General features: G+C 42.9%; 1 long non-coding RNA gene across 1 annotated transcript; it reads left to right on the forward strand.

Annotated features, from left to right (window-relative positions):
* The first annotated feature begins 5,524 nt into the window (after positions 1-5,524).
* LOC130284407 (uncharacterized) lies at positions 5,525-14,488 on the forward strand. Its single transcript, XR_008847019.1, has 4 exons — positions 5,525-5,658; positions 8,375-8,446; positions 9,244-9,306; positions 14,331-14,488. It is a non-coding gene; the product is annotated as an uncharacterized LOC130284407 (long non-coding RNA).
* The last annotated feature ends 916 nt before the right edge of the window (positions 14,489-15,404 follow it).

The following is a 15,404-nucleotide window of genomic DNA, read 5'->3' on the forward strand; positions in this document are numbered from 1 at the left end:
ACTGTAACAAACCTCCTAATCATGTAATCACCTTACTACTGGGGTGACACACTGTAACAAACCTCCTAATCATGTAATCACCTTACTACTACTGGAGTGACACACTGTAACAAACCTCCTCCTCATGTTATCTTCTTCCAACTGGGATGATACACTGTAACAAACCTCCTAATCATGTAATCACATTATTACTGGGGTGACAAACTGTAACAAACCTCCTCCTCATGTAATCACCTTACTACTGGGGTGACACACTGTAACAAACCTCCTCCTCATGTAATCACCTTACTACTGGGGTGACACACTGTAAAAAACCTAATCATGTAATCACCTTACTACTGGGGTGACACACTGTAACAAACCTCCTCCTCATGTAATCACTTTACTACTGGAGTGACACACTGTAACAAACCTCCTCCTCATGTAATCTCCTTACTAATGGACATTATCTTACAACCATATGTACAGCACCTACCGAGTTATTTAAAATACTCAGATGCACTTAGTATTTTAAAAGATGTTACCTGGGAAGATGATATGGCACTTGTCACTTTAGATAAACTGTTTACAAACTATTTTAAATAAAAAATTTTTTTTTACTTATAATGGGGTTACTTTTAAGCAGATTAAAGGCACGGCTATTGGGACCCGAGTGACCCCCTCATATGCGAACCTTTTTATGGGGTGCTTCGAATATCTTTTTATTACTCGTCATCCACTGTTCCAAAAAACATGGTCATTGAGAAGCGCTATATTGACGACCTGTTTATTTTATGGAAGGGGAGCACCAACGACATTGACATTTTAATCCAAGAGATTAACCAAAATGATTGGGGTATTATTTTAACCCCAAAATGCTCAAAAACCTCCATAGAATTTCTCGATCTTTTGATTTCCCACAAAGATAATAAGTTCATTACAGCAACGTACTTTAAACCAGTTGACTCTAATAGTTATATGTCATTCCTTAGTGGCCACTACCGTAAATGGCGTGAGAATATGCCATATGGCCAATTCCGTAGGATCAGGAAAAATTGCACTAAAGATTCAGCCTTTTATGCTCAAGCGAAGATTTTACAAACACGCTTTATCGAAAAAGGATATCCAAAACGATTAGTGGAAGATGCTTTGAAGAGAACTTCGTTACTTACACAAGAAGAATGTCTCTCGACCACCTGCCCCAACCCTGGCCCTCAAGAAATTGGTGAAAACAATGGTGAACCTTTGAAAACAATAAGAAGATTAAAAAATAAAAATGCAAGTACAGTGTGTCACCCCAGTAGCGATGTAACCCCCCCGGCCTGTGCCGGACCAACGAGGGCTCGTAGGAATGTATGTATGAGTTTATTTTGTTTATTTTTGAGTCCCGGGCACGGGCATATGTAAAACGGTACCACTACAATTGTCCTTTAACCAATTTGAAATTATTGAAGCTTCCAGGGTTATCTTGTTCCTCAATGCCTCGAGTCTTCCCAAAAAATAGCACCTTGTTTATAAATTTTCACCTGTATCCCTTCATATTAGGAAGAACTCTAAACAAAATGAATTCAGGTTGAAAACCAAGCTTAATTCCCATCCTACCTTCTATTTGTTCCAGTATTTCTCTCCAGTATCTATTGATCTTTCTACAAGACCGGCCGGCTCCTTACATGACAGTGCGCTCAGCCTATCACCGGCCGAGGAGGGACATCACTGCGATCGGTGATACGCTGATGGCTCTGTGATGTTACCGTCCTCAGGAAGAAGAAAGAAGACCGCAGCGGAGGACCGTGAGTTACCGGAGCAACGGGGGAACGTAGGAAGGTGAGATAAAGTTTATTTTGTTTATTTTTGCAGCCCGGGCACAGGAATATGTAAAATTAATCAGTACAGATGTCCTTTAAGTCTGTGTCAGGAGCCACGCACCTGGGGCATTTTGCGTGGGCTCGCAACCCACATCTAAACAAACTCTTTGGCGTGTAATATAATCTATGTATTAATATGAATTGTGATAGCCTATGTCTTTCATTCACCGACGTTTTGCACCTTTTTAAAAAAAAAATGCAGTGATAAATCTTGTCCACTGCAACATCAAGAATGAAGAAATGCATTTCACAGTCACTTTTGCCAAAGTTGTCTATTTTAAAACTGGGAAACATTTTTGCACAAAAACTAACTGCGCAAACATTTTGCTCCAAATTAGAGGCAAAAAAATGTCAGGAAGGCTGGAATTCCACTTGTTTTTTTTTGGGGGGGGGGAACAATTTTGAAAATTTTTCCTTTTTCCAACTTTGAAGCTCTCTACTTGTAAGGAAAATGGGTATTCCAAATACATTTTATTTTTATTCACAAATACACTTAGTCCACTTTATGTTGGCATCATAAAATTGACATATTTTAACTTTTTGAAAAAATTTGAGGGCTTCAAAGTAGAGGAGCAATTTTCAAAAATGTCATGAAAATTGCTAAATCTGAAGGGACAGATGTTACAGAACTACAACTCCCAGCATGCCCGGGCAGTCTAGACATGCTGAGAGTTGTAACAGTGGTCTCCAAACTGTGACCCTCCAGATGTTGCAAAACTACAACTCCCAGCATGCCCAGACAGCCTTTGCCTGTCTGGGCATGCTGGGAGTTGCAGTTTGGCACCCACTAGGAAGGGCAGCAGTAAATATCGCTTACTGAACCCTTCCCCCCCTCGCCCCCCGCCCCCCCCCCCCCACCGTTCTGACCAATGGCAGGGGATAGGAGGAGATCGCAGCACTGCGACCTCACTCCTATCCCTCAGGATGATCAGGGCTGTCACTGACCGCTCCGATCATCCCTATTTTCCGGGTGATCGGGTCACCAGAGACCCGATCAGCCCAGAATAGCAGAAAATTGCATGTCTGAATTGACATGCGATTTTCTGCAATCGTAGACATGGGTGGGTCTCAGGACCCCCCTCGGGGATATGCCGGGATGCCTGCTGAATGAATTCAGCAGGCATCCCGGTCTGTTCCCCAACCGGCTAGCGGCAGGACACCAGAATTCCCACAGGCGTATGCATATGCCCCACGTCCTTAAGGACTCAGGATGCAGTGTGTATGTATACTCCCGGCGTCCTGAAGAGGTTAAGGACGATCGCATTGGGGCGATATTTCTGTTAGTACAGGTACTACTACTCCCATCATGGAACAGTCTGTTCCATGCTGGGAGTAGTAGTACTACATAAAAAATAGAGGGGGGGAAAGTGAAACACACACACTTTATTGAAAATTTATAACAATTTCGTAATAAAAATGTCCTAATTTCGTTAATTAATAATTCTTTTTTTTTTTTGGTACCCAACAAATTTTGAAAAAAATGCCAATGGGGCCAAAAATGCAATTTCCACTCAAATGCAAAAACACCAGGAAAAACGGCATATGCAGGAAATTGCACTGGTGTTTTTTCTGGGGGGTTTTCTGTGGGGAAAAAACGCAGGGGAAAAAAAACAAGTGGAATCCTAGCCAAAGGCGATGATACATTTTTTTGATACTGCTTATGAGTAGCAAAAAAAAATGGCAGCAGCTGTGCTCTTACATGATGGCAAAAAATTTTATTGTATTTCAGGAAGTAATAGGAGATCTGATGGCATAGAAACAGCAAAAAATAAAAGTTTTCTTTTTTCTAAAGGTACAATCCAGGCAGCAGGTTTTTGTTTTTTTTTGTTTTTTTGGGGGGTTTTTAAATGCAGCTCTAGTTATAGTTTTTCACTCAGTTAGTGTTTTTCACTTCTGTAGACCGTTTGTGTTTTTTTTTCTGTTTAAATAAAGCTTGTGTAAATGTGTGTTTAATTCCCACCGAGAGGAGGTGAGTAGAAAACAAAAGGGGGGTCTGGATGATGACGAAGGCCGCAGTGGTCTTCAACCTGCCGAACTCCAGATGTTTCAAAACTACAACTCCCAGCATGCCTGGACAGCCGATAAACTGTGCTGAAAAACTCAGCTTATACTCGAGTCTACGATTAAGCACTTACGTGCGAAACGAGTCAGACAACCGCAAGCCCAGCGCTGGACAATTCTTTTCTTGTTCAAGTTATAATGCCGAGGGCGGGAACGGCGTGTCCGTGCGCAGGTGAAGTGGTATTGGTCGGTGTAGAGAGCGATAAAGAAATTGTGCTATTTCGAGTATATACGGTATATGACTTTAATATTGTGGAATTGAGGAATGGCAGTTTCCTTTAGGAAATATGTCTATCAAGCAGTAACAAGTGTAGATGCCTCCTCACCTGTGGTCCCAAATCTTTAGGCTTGTCCCAGCCTCTCAAGAACAGTACTGGTGGAGGCGAACACAGTGTGCGTGTGTGGTGCTTTTAAATGATTAGGTTCATTTATTGTATATTGAGTTGAATTATTAAGAGTAACTTATCTTCTAACAACTTAAGGACCGAGGGCGTACCGGTACGCACTTAGTCTTACATGCTTACGGACTGAGGGTGTACCTGTATGCCCTGGTCTCGTTAACGGTGTTTGAAGCGTGCTCACGTGCTGAACACGCTTCAAACCCGGTGAGTCCCGACTGCTATCAGCATCCAGGACCCACAGTTAATAGCAGGCATTGCCTAAATATTGTGAATTCGAATATGGCCTATTCCGCTCATCACTAGATATGACATTAAGCGTGGAGAGCTTCTGATGCATGTTGGGTAGGACAGTTGCCAAGGCAAGTATCGTGCATGTTTCCTATTAATAAGATATTGCACAATACATGGTGGGCACCGGAGTGTTGCCTCAGCAACTGTACTGCCCGGTTTGCAGCAGGATCTCTCCACTGATGTCAGATAAGGCGGAAGTGAAAGGGGCTGCACAAACCCTTTAATATAGTTAAAAGCATATATTCTTTTTCATGCTACACATTTTGCATTTCATATATTTTCATTAGCAATAGATTAAAAAGAAAATTCCAATTGCAAAATGAATTTTCAACATTACAACCCAAATCTAAGCATCAAACACGATCTAAACAACCCCTACGAATCCTACTCATTATATGAGGCAGAGGAGATGGAGACAGAGAAGGGAAAGGAGAGAAAAATAAGCATATTTTAATGCTAAACATCTTATTCAATCTCTTCTTTAGTAAGTGTGGTGTATTTAAACAACAGGTGGTATCTTAGTATGGCACTTTTTACTTCTTCAGCCTCCTAAATTTAAAGACTTATACAAAGTGGTTCAATTTTCTCACAAAAAAGCTCTCTGTGAATAGCCAGGAATCATTGTGCAAGCTACAGACATTTATGTACGAATCAGAACAAGTATGACAAAAAGCTGTGAGGACAAAGAGACCCATAGATCTGCACTAGGGTTTATTCCAATTTTTAAGTTTATAGGGGCCAGAAAGACAATGGGGGAGATTTCTCAAAACCTGTGCAGAGGAAGAGTGGTGCAGTTGCCCATAGCAACCAATCAGATTGCTTCTTTCATTTTCCACAGGCCTCTAAAGAGGCCTGTGGAAAATGAAAGAAGCAATCTGATTGGTTGCTATGGGCAACTGCACCACTCTTCCTCTGCACAGGTTTTGATAAATCTCCCCCAATGTGTCCATTTCCCTCTCCCCCAGTCAGTGATAGACAGCTGTACTGCCAAAATATGACCCTGACCATGCCACTAAGATGCTTCAACTAGAACCCAAAGGACCTTTCTCAGTGATATATTGGTGACTGATTTGCTAAATTGGTCAGCACACTGCCTATGTAATGGTGGTGTCCTGTGATAAGAAAACTACACAAATGTAATATAGGAGAATCACGGCACTTGCTGATAGTACAATGAACAAGTTGCATTTATTTTAGTAGACTCAAAATCAGGAAGGAAATTACACATTATATAGCCATTTACAAAACTGTGGATTACATTGACACTAGGGCCATAACAGGCCTGCCTTGAACCTGTTTATTGAGACAGACATCACAGACATGTGTCACAGTGTTCCATAGTTTCACTGCTCTTACTGTAAAGAACCCCCATCAGTGATGATGGTGAAACCTTCTTTCCTCTAGACATAGAGGATGCCCCCTTGTAATGGTTACCAGCCTAGGTATAAAAAGATCACTAGAAAGATCTCTGTACTGTCCATTCATATATTTGTACATTATGATCAGATTGTCCCTAAGACGTCTTTTCTCCAGACTAAATAACTCAAGCTTGATAACCTGTCTTGGTCCTGTAATCCTCCCATACCAAATCTATGTCCTTGTCACGTGCCTTTACATCCTACATCCCATGACTTTATTAGCCTTGGCAGCCGCTGCCTGGCACTGATCACTAAAGTTGAGTTTACTGTCCACCAATATCTCCAAGTCCTTTTCATTAAAAGTATGTTGTTTTTATGGCCCATGTGCATAACCTTACATTTATCCACATTAAAATTCATTTACCATGTCTGTGCCCAAGCTTTCAGCTTCCCCAGATCCCTCTGTAATATCATGTTATCCTCCTCTGTGGTTATCACCCTACACAGATTGGTGTCATTTGACAATATTGAAATTCACTCTGTACTCCCTCTACAAGGTCATTAACCCCTTAACGACCACAAACGTAAATGTACGTCCTGGTTTGGAGGGACTTCCCGCACCAGGACGTACATTTAGGTCCTGTGTATGACCGCAAGCATCGGAAGGGCGCTCGCGTCATACACGGCAGGTTCCGGGGACCCGTCCGTAATGGCCGACATCTGCGATCGCGTGGATGTTCGCCATTAACCCCTCCAATGCCGTGATCAATACAGATCACGGCATCTGCGGCATTGCGGCACTTTGATTGGATGATCGGATCGCCCACAGCGCTGCCGTGGCGATCCGATCATCCAGCATGACAGCCGGAGGTCCCCTTACCTAGCTCCGGCTGTCTCCCGGGGTCTTCTGCTTTGGTCTGCGATCGAGCAGACCAGAGCAGAAGATCACCGATAATACTGATCAGTGCTGTGTCCTATGCATAGCACTGCACAGTATTAGCAATCAAAGGATTGCTATAGATAGTCCCCTATGGGGACATTAAAAGTGGGGGAAAAAGGTTGAAAAATGTAAAAATAAAAAGTGAAAAAAAAGTTTAAAAAATCCCCTCCCCCAATAAAAATAAAAATTGTCAGTTTTTCCCATTTTACCCCCAAAAAGCGTAATTTTTTTTAAAAATAAACATATCTGGTATCGCCGCATGCGTAAATGTCCAAACTATCAAAATATAATGTTTATGATCCTGTTCTGTGAATGGCGTAAACGTAAAAAATTAAAAAAAAAGTCCAAAAATGCTGCTTTTTTGTCACATTTTATAAAAAAAATTAATAAAAAATAGTTTTATATATGCAAATGTGGTATCTAAAAAAAAGTACAGATGACGGCGCAAAAAATGAGCCCTCATACCGCCCTATATACGGAAAAATGAAAAAGTTATAGGTGGTCAAAATAGGGCAATTTTAGATTACTGATTTTGTACAAAAAGTTTTAGATTTTTTTTAAGCGGTACAAAAATATAAAAGTATCTAGCCATGGGTATCATTTTAATCGTATTGACCCACAGAATAAAGAACACATGTCATCATTTTTACTGTAAATTGTACAGTGTGAAAACAAAACCCTCCAAAATGTGCAAAATTTTGGTTTTCATTAAAATTTCCTCCCTAAAAAATTTTTTTGGGGGGGGTTCGCCGTACATTTTATGGTAAAATGAGAGGTTTAATTACAAAGTACAATTGGTCACGCAAAAAACAAGCCCTTATATGGGTCTTTAGATGGAAATATAAAAGAGTTATGGATTTTAGAAGGCGAGGAGGAAAAAACGAAAACGGAAAAATAAAATTGGCCTGGTCCTTAAGGTGAAAATGGGCTTGGTCATTAAGGGGTTATTAAACATATCCTAGGTGGTGACATATGTAGTAAGGTATTCATCCAATTTCAGGTAGTGCAGGCAGCATCAGGCTATGGCTTAATAGTCTCTCAATGCACCAAAAAGAAAAAAAAAAAAGAAAAAAAAAACTGCAGTGCTCCATTATTAGGCTGTTTCCACTTGTTAGAATCAGTCCCCGGAGCACGTTCGCTTGGGGTCTGATTACTGGCGATCACGGGGCCTGAGCATTGTGACATCACGGCTCCACCCCCGTGGGATGTTATGCTCCTCCCCCTCAATGCAAGCCTATGGGAGGGGGCGTGACAGCAGTCACGCCCCCTCCCATAGACTTGCATTGAGGGGGCAGAGCGTGACATCACACGGGGGGGGCGTGATGTCATAATGCTCCGGCCCCGTGATCGCCAGTAATCAGACCCCAAGCGAACGTGCTAGGGGAGTGGGGAAAAGGGGGGGGGGGGGTTAAATAACAATTATTTGCCATCATTTCTTATTTTTCATGTCTTTGTGTCACCTTTTCATTTCTTATCTAGATTAAACCTGCTCCTCAAATCCCCGACAACCTCCAAATGGGAACACCACACTCCACTCCATCCTCCCCACAGGTAAGTATTGAATCGACTAGAACCATATTTTTGTATATCTATATATACATACCATGCTCTAAGGATCTCTATTAGGCATTATTAAATGGTAATAGGATTAAATAGTCATTATGATTTTTAAGTTTACAGGGCACTTACTTTTTAAATCTAGCAGAGCCTGCACTAAATTAATATAGGCACAACCTGCTTCATAATTGTTCTTTTCTTTTTTCTACTCACGACACGACATCTGCTCTTGTGTAGACTAGTATTGAATTTATAAACAAATTGTTAAAAATAAAATATGTTGATTGAATGATAGGCAGGCAGTTTTAGAGGAAGGCGGAGAAAGTAAACCCTTCGTTAAGTCCATGTGGACTGAGGGTTTTTAGTCTATATATCCATGTAGCCTCCTCTCTTAGCAGTTTTTTGTCTAGGTTTCCACCTCTCGGGCCCAGACGGGGTTTAAGAAAACCCCAAAATTTTAAATTTGACAAATCACCTCTATGTACCTCACGGGTGTGTCTAGCTAGAGGAGTATCAACACCCGTTCTAATTGTACTAAGGTGTTTAGAAATTCTCCTTCTTAGCTGTTGTGTAGTCTTCCCTACGTACATCTTAGGGCATCCGCATTCCACTATATAAACTACTCCGGTCGTCTGGCAGTTGATAAATTCTCTTATTTCATATTTACGTCCATCTGTGACGTTAACAAATTCCTTTTTTTTGGGCATAAATTTACAGAAGTTGCATCCTCCACATGGATAAGATCCTTTTACTTTTGATTTTACATTGTTTCCGTTTTTTCTTCTTTATAGTGACTGTGTACCAGACACTCTATCACATTTCTGCCTCTGCGATAGGTCACACTTGGACCCGCGGTGAGTACCTCCTTAAGGTCATTGTCCTCTAAGAGGATCGGCCAGTATTTTTTGAGAATCTCTAAGACCTGCTTGTTACTTTGATCAAAGGTTCCTATACATCTCACTGTTCGTGATTGTTCACCAATCCTTTTTGGTCTCAATAGATCCGCCCTTGGGGTGTCTCTGGCCCTCGCAAACGCACGATGCAGAATCTTATTGGGGTAGCCCCTAGCTATAAATCGATGGTATAGGAGTTTGCTCTCCTCCAAGAAAGCAACTTCATTGGACCTATTACGTTTTGCCCTAAGATACTGGCCTACAGGTATACCGCTTTTCAGAGGTCTCGGATGGAAGCTTTTCCAGTTAAGGAAACTGTTGGTGGATGTGGTTTTTCTGTATACTTTTGTCTCGACGCTGCCACCAGGTTCAAAAGAGATCTCTAGGTCCAAAAAACATAATGAGTGAGAATGAATTTCTGATGTGAAGTGCTTACCAATCTGGTTGTTATTGAGACTTTGTACAAACTTGTGAAATAAGGTGGTGGTGCCATCCCAAAATAAAAGAACATCGTCTATATAACGCCCCCAAAATAAAATGTGCTTAGTAAACTCACCGTGCTCATCTGAAAAAACTACCGTGTCCTCCCACCACCCCTACTCTTCTACACCCATCTGTCACTCCTCTACACCCCTCTGCCACCCATGTACACTGTTCCACACCCATCTGTCACTCCTCTACACCCCTCTGTCACCCATTTACCCCCCTCTGCCACCCATGTACACCCTACACCCCTCTGCCACCCATGTACACCCAACACCCTCCCCTATCACCGATGTCCACTCCCCTACACCCCTCTGCCACCCATGTACACTCCTCTACACCCCTCTGCCACCAATGTACACTCCTCTACACCCCTCTGCCACCCATGTACACTCTTCTACACCCCTCTGCCACCCATGTACACCCCTCTACACCCTCTTCCTCCATGTACACTCCTCTACACCCCTCTGTCACCCATGTACACTCCTCCACACCGCTCTGCCACCCATGTACACTCCTCTACACCCCTCTGTCACCCATGTACACTCCTACACCCATCTGCCACCCATGTACACCCCTTTACACCCCTCTGCCACCCATGTACACTCCTCTACACCCTTCTGCCACCCATGTACTCTTCTACACCCATCTGACATTCCTCTACACCCCCTATGTCACCCCTTTACACCCCTCTGCCACCCATGTAAACCTCTCTACACCTCTCTGCCACCCATGTAAACCCCTCTACACCCCTCTGTCCCCCATGTACACCCCTCTACATCCCTCTGCCACCCATGTAAACCCCTTTGCCACCCATGTACATTCCTCTACATTCCTCTGTCACCCATGTACACTCTTCTACACCCCTCTGCCACCCATGTACACTCTTCCACACCCCTCTGCCACCCATGTACACCCTACACCCCTCTGCCACTCATGTACACCCTACACCCCTCTGCCACCCATGTACACCCCTATCACCCATGTCCACTCCCCTACACCCCTCTGCCACCCATGTACACTCCTCTACACTCTTCTGCCACCAATGTACACTCATCTACACCCCTCTGTCACCCATGTACACTCCTACACCCCTCTGCCACCCATCTACAGTCATCTACACCCATCTGCCAACCATGTACACTCTTCTACACCCCTCTGCCACCTATGTACACTCCTGCACCCCTCTGCCACCCATGTACAGCCCTCTGCCACCCATGTACACCCCTCTACACCCTCTGCCATCCATGTACACTCCTCTACACCCCTCTGCTGACCATGTGCCCCTCTCTACACCCCTCTGTCACCCATGTACACCCTTCTACACCTCTCTGACACCCATGAACACCATTCTGCCACCTATGTACACCCCTTTGCCACCCATGTAAACTCCTCTACACCCCTGTGCCACCAATGTTCACTCCTCCCCACCCCTCTGCCACCCATGTACACTCTTCTACACTCATATGCCACTCCTCTACACCCCTCTGTCACACATGTACACTCCTACACCCCTCTGCCACCCATGCACAGTCATCTACACCCCTCTACCACCCATGTACACTCCTACACCCCTCTGTCATTCATGTACACCCCTCTACACCCTCTGCCATCCATGTACACTCCTCTACATCCTTCTGCCACCCATGTACACTCCTCTACACCCCTCTGTCACCAATGTACACTCCTCTACACCACTCTGCCACCCATGTACACTCCTACACCCATCTGCCACCCATGTACACCCCTTTACACCCCCTCTGTCACCCATGAACACTCCTCTACACCCCTCTGCCACCCATATACTCTCCTACACCCATCTGACATTCCTCTACACCCCCTCTGTCACCCATGTACACCTCTGTCACCCATGTACACCCCATTACACCCCTCTGCCACCCATGTAAACCCCTTTACACCCCTCTGTCCCCCATGTACACCCCTCTACATCCCTCTGTCACCCATGTAAACCCCTTTGCCACCCATGTACATTCCTCTACACCCCTCTGCCACCCATGTACACTCTTCTACACCCCTCTGCCACCCTTATACACTCTTCCACACCCATCTGTCACTCCTCTTCACCCCTCTGCCACCCATGTACACCCTACACCCCTCTGCCACCCATGTACACCCCTATCACCCATGCCCACTCCTCTACACCCCTCTGTCACCCATGTACACCCCATTACACCCCTCTGCCACCCATGTAAACCCCTCTACACCCCTCTGTCCCCCATGTACACCCCTCTACATCCCTCTGCCATCCATGTAAACCCCTCTACACCCCTCTGTCCCCCATGTACACCCCTCTACATCCCTCTGCCACCCATGTAAACCCCTTTGCCACCCATGTACATTCCTCTACACCCCTCTGCCACCCATGTACACTCTTCCACACCCATCTGTCACTCCTCTTCACCCCTCTGCCACCCATGTACACCCTACACCCCTCTGCCACCCATGTACACCCCTATCACCCATGTCCACTTCTCTACACCCCTCTGCCACCCATGTACACTCCTCTACACCCCTCTGTCACCCATCTGCAGCAGGATAGGGTCCAGAAGAAGCTAGTTGACCAGGAGGCCACTCTTTTTGAATTTGTGATAAGAATGAGAAACTGCTTGCTTACTTGGCAAGGGAAAGTAGGCCTGTAGCCTCGATCCCATGTATTACTGGTGTGGAATGGGTTCTAGTATCTGACCCTGTAGCTATTAATGGGGTGTTTTGGGACTTTTATAGTGAGCTCTATGCTTCCTGCTCTCCTTGTGTCCCTGATGGCCTTTTTTCTTTTCTGCGGGATCTCTCTCTCCCATCTCTCACTCTGTCTCAGCGTTCTGCTCTTGATTTTCCGTTTTCTGCTGAGGAGGTCGCTCAGACTATTAAAGACTTGCCACCTGGCAAGACACCGGGCTTGGATGGTATGGTGGGGGACTGGTATAGGATGAACAAGGAGAGTAGTCCCCCTTCTGCTTAAACTATATCATGCTGCTACTGAAACTGGACACCTGCCTGACTCTATGTTTTCCAGTGGAGTACCCCTTTAATGTTAAGAATTGTAATGGGAGAGGTGTCTTGTTAGGTCAGGGATCTGACTCTGACTCGGTTGCAGGACTACATTAATAGATGGCAGAGCTGCAGTGGTTGGGTCCTATCATGCTGTAATGTACTATGTGTATAATAGGAAAAAGAAACTTTCTAAATATACAAAAATTGGCATGGGATGGCAATATTATTTGGACTGTGTGTGGTGGTATTATTTGAATACTATGTTTAACAGATTAGCATTACTTGCTTTTTTGACTGTGTAGCATTGATGCTGTGCCACATTGTTTTTAGACAATGAATTCACTATTTGCATACTATTTGTGCACTATATAACTTTTTTGGTTGCATTGAAAAATGTAGTGCATACAGTATATATATATATATATATATATATATATATATATATATATATATATATATATAATCCTGTTTGCGAGCACCCAAAGCAGGGGGTGCCTACTCTACAGGTGGCTTGTGATGACCTTTGTATTAATTGCACTCATCTGGTGTTTTTTTCAGATAGCTCTTTCCTTACCTAGTCACATAAGTTCCCCCGCTTACAGGCAGCAGTACTTGGAATTAGAGGGGGCTGCGGATCTGTATACTGTGGCATGTGTGGGAGCGTGCCACCTTCCACATCTTATTGTTTCTCTGTGGATAGCGCATTTGCCTTGCTAGACGTGGGTCCTGAGTACCGACAACATCTGAATGATGCATATAGTTGTCTGCTCCCCCCATGTCTTAGTGGGTTTCCCCTAGAATTTCTTCTTACACCCTGAAAACATGCTGATAGGGTGACTCGCTTTCTATGAAATTGGCCATGGTGTGTGTATCTATTTTGTTCTTTAAAATAGAAACTGGTCGCAACATAGATAATTTTAGTGTCAGTTCTTTAATCATACAAAAGAAAAAATACACTAGTGTGGACACATGTTTAACACGTATTTCTATCAGATTATTTGGCTATGTGGTTTTGCCACAAGGTGGCGTAATGCCGTAAATCTTAGCAGCATTTGATTTGAAACATTTCTGTGTTTTTACAGAAAACCTACTCTTAGAGAGCCATTTCCGAATACATATCTGAACTGACTATTGTACAATCTATACATCAATAGGCTAACAAGATATTAAGTTTACAGGCTCTCTGGTCTTTTTTTTATAACGATTAAGCTGGAAATGAAGCAATCGAGTGAAGTGTAAGGAATTGCTATCCATGAAATTAACTTATACATAAGAATAGGTTTTTCCATTGTGATAACTAAGATACTATGTATTTTTCTCACCAGAACATGCTCACATATCATGGAAAAAAATAAGTAAACCTGATGCATTATGAACACTTTTTTTAAAGGGAAATATGACCTTTTCATACAGAATATTGTATTTTTACAGCCATGTACTTTTCTCATAAACTTTCACTAGTAATGGAAATTCACTGTATCTATTTTCAGGAGCCAGATGTTTTAGGACATGATCCTTGTTTTGTACACATGAAGAATGTGAATTCTGCCATAGAGTCAGAGAGGAATTGTGTGTCAGTTTGTAGGCCAATACTGCCATCTGGTGGTAGTACTCATTTACATTTGATCCAATTGTTTTCTGTATTGTATCATAGCTATAAAGCAAAACATTAAATAAGTAAAATAATCAGTTGCACCTCATGCAATATAAAATATAACAATCTTTATTGTACCATATTAAAAAACAATAATCAACTGAGATGCTTACAAAGATACAGAAAAAACTGCCAGTGTAGCGCATGTACTAAATAATTATAGTAAGTATTTCACAATAGGGTAACTACAGTTCCCCAAAGTAAAACATAAAGGGATGGTAAGATAAATTGCACAATTGTATTCAAAAAGTAGAAATATAACAACCGTAATCTACTCTATTTGTATAAAGTGACTAGTGCCAAAGATTGCAACTCACCCCATCAGGTTATATCTAGTGCAAAATTGCCATCATTGTAGTGTGACACATCCATTTTTTACTTCATGACTCATGTCGCAGCCAACAACATTGTGTAGTCTTAGCCTACTGTCTGTAACATTATTAACAATGGCCCTCATTTACTATTGCAAACCTTACACGTTTAGACGGGATATGCGCCAGATTCTGGCGCATTGCGCCAGAAATTCTGTCTGTGCCAGAATTTGCACCAGAGTTGAGAAAAACCCGATTAACTCTCCATTTTACTGAGAAAACCCAAAAGGGGGCGTGGTCATCTGGGAAAGGGGGCGTGGTCACAAAAAGACATTTTCACAAAAACCCAACATATTTACAAAGGTTTACACAGAAAATGTAGTAGATTTGAGCTGAGGGAAACCCGACATCAGAGCATGTGTTAAAAAAAAAAAAAATGTAGGGAAACCTTTAAATATCGTGGGAAAAAAAATTGTAGGGAAGTAAAATCCACAAAAAAACCTACACTCCACTCTTAGTAAATCAGGGCCAATGTGTCTGATTTTGTAAGCACAGTCCAATGGCATAGATTGAGACAAGGATTTCAGATCCTATCCTGT

The sequence above is a fragment of the Hyla sarda genome, chromosome 8 (genome assembly GCF_029499605.1).
Source record: "Hyla sarda isolate aHylSar1 chromosome 8, aHylSar1.hap1, whole genome shotgun sequence".
Lineage (NCBI taxonomy): Eukaryota > Metazoa > Chordata > Amphibia > Anura > Hylidae > Hyla > Hyla sarda.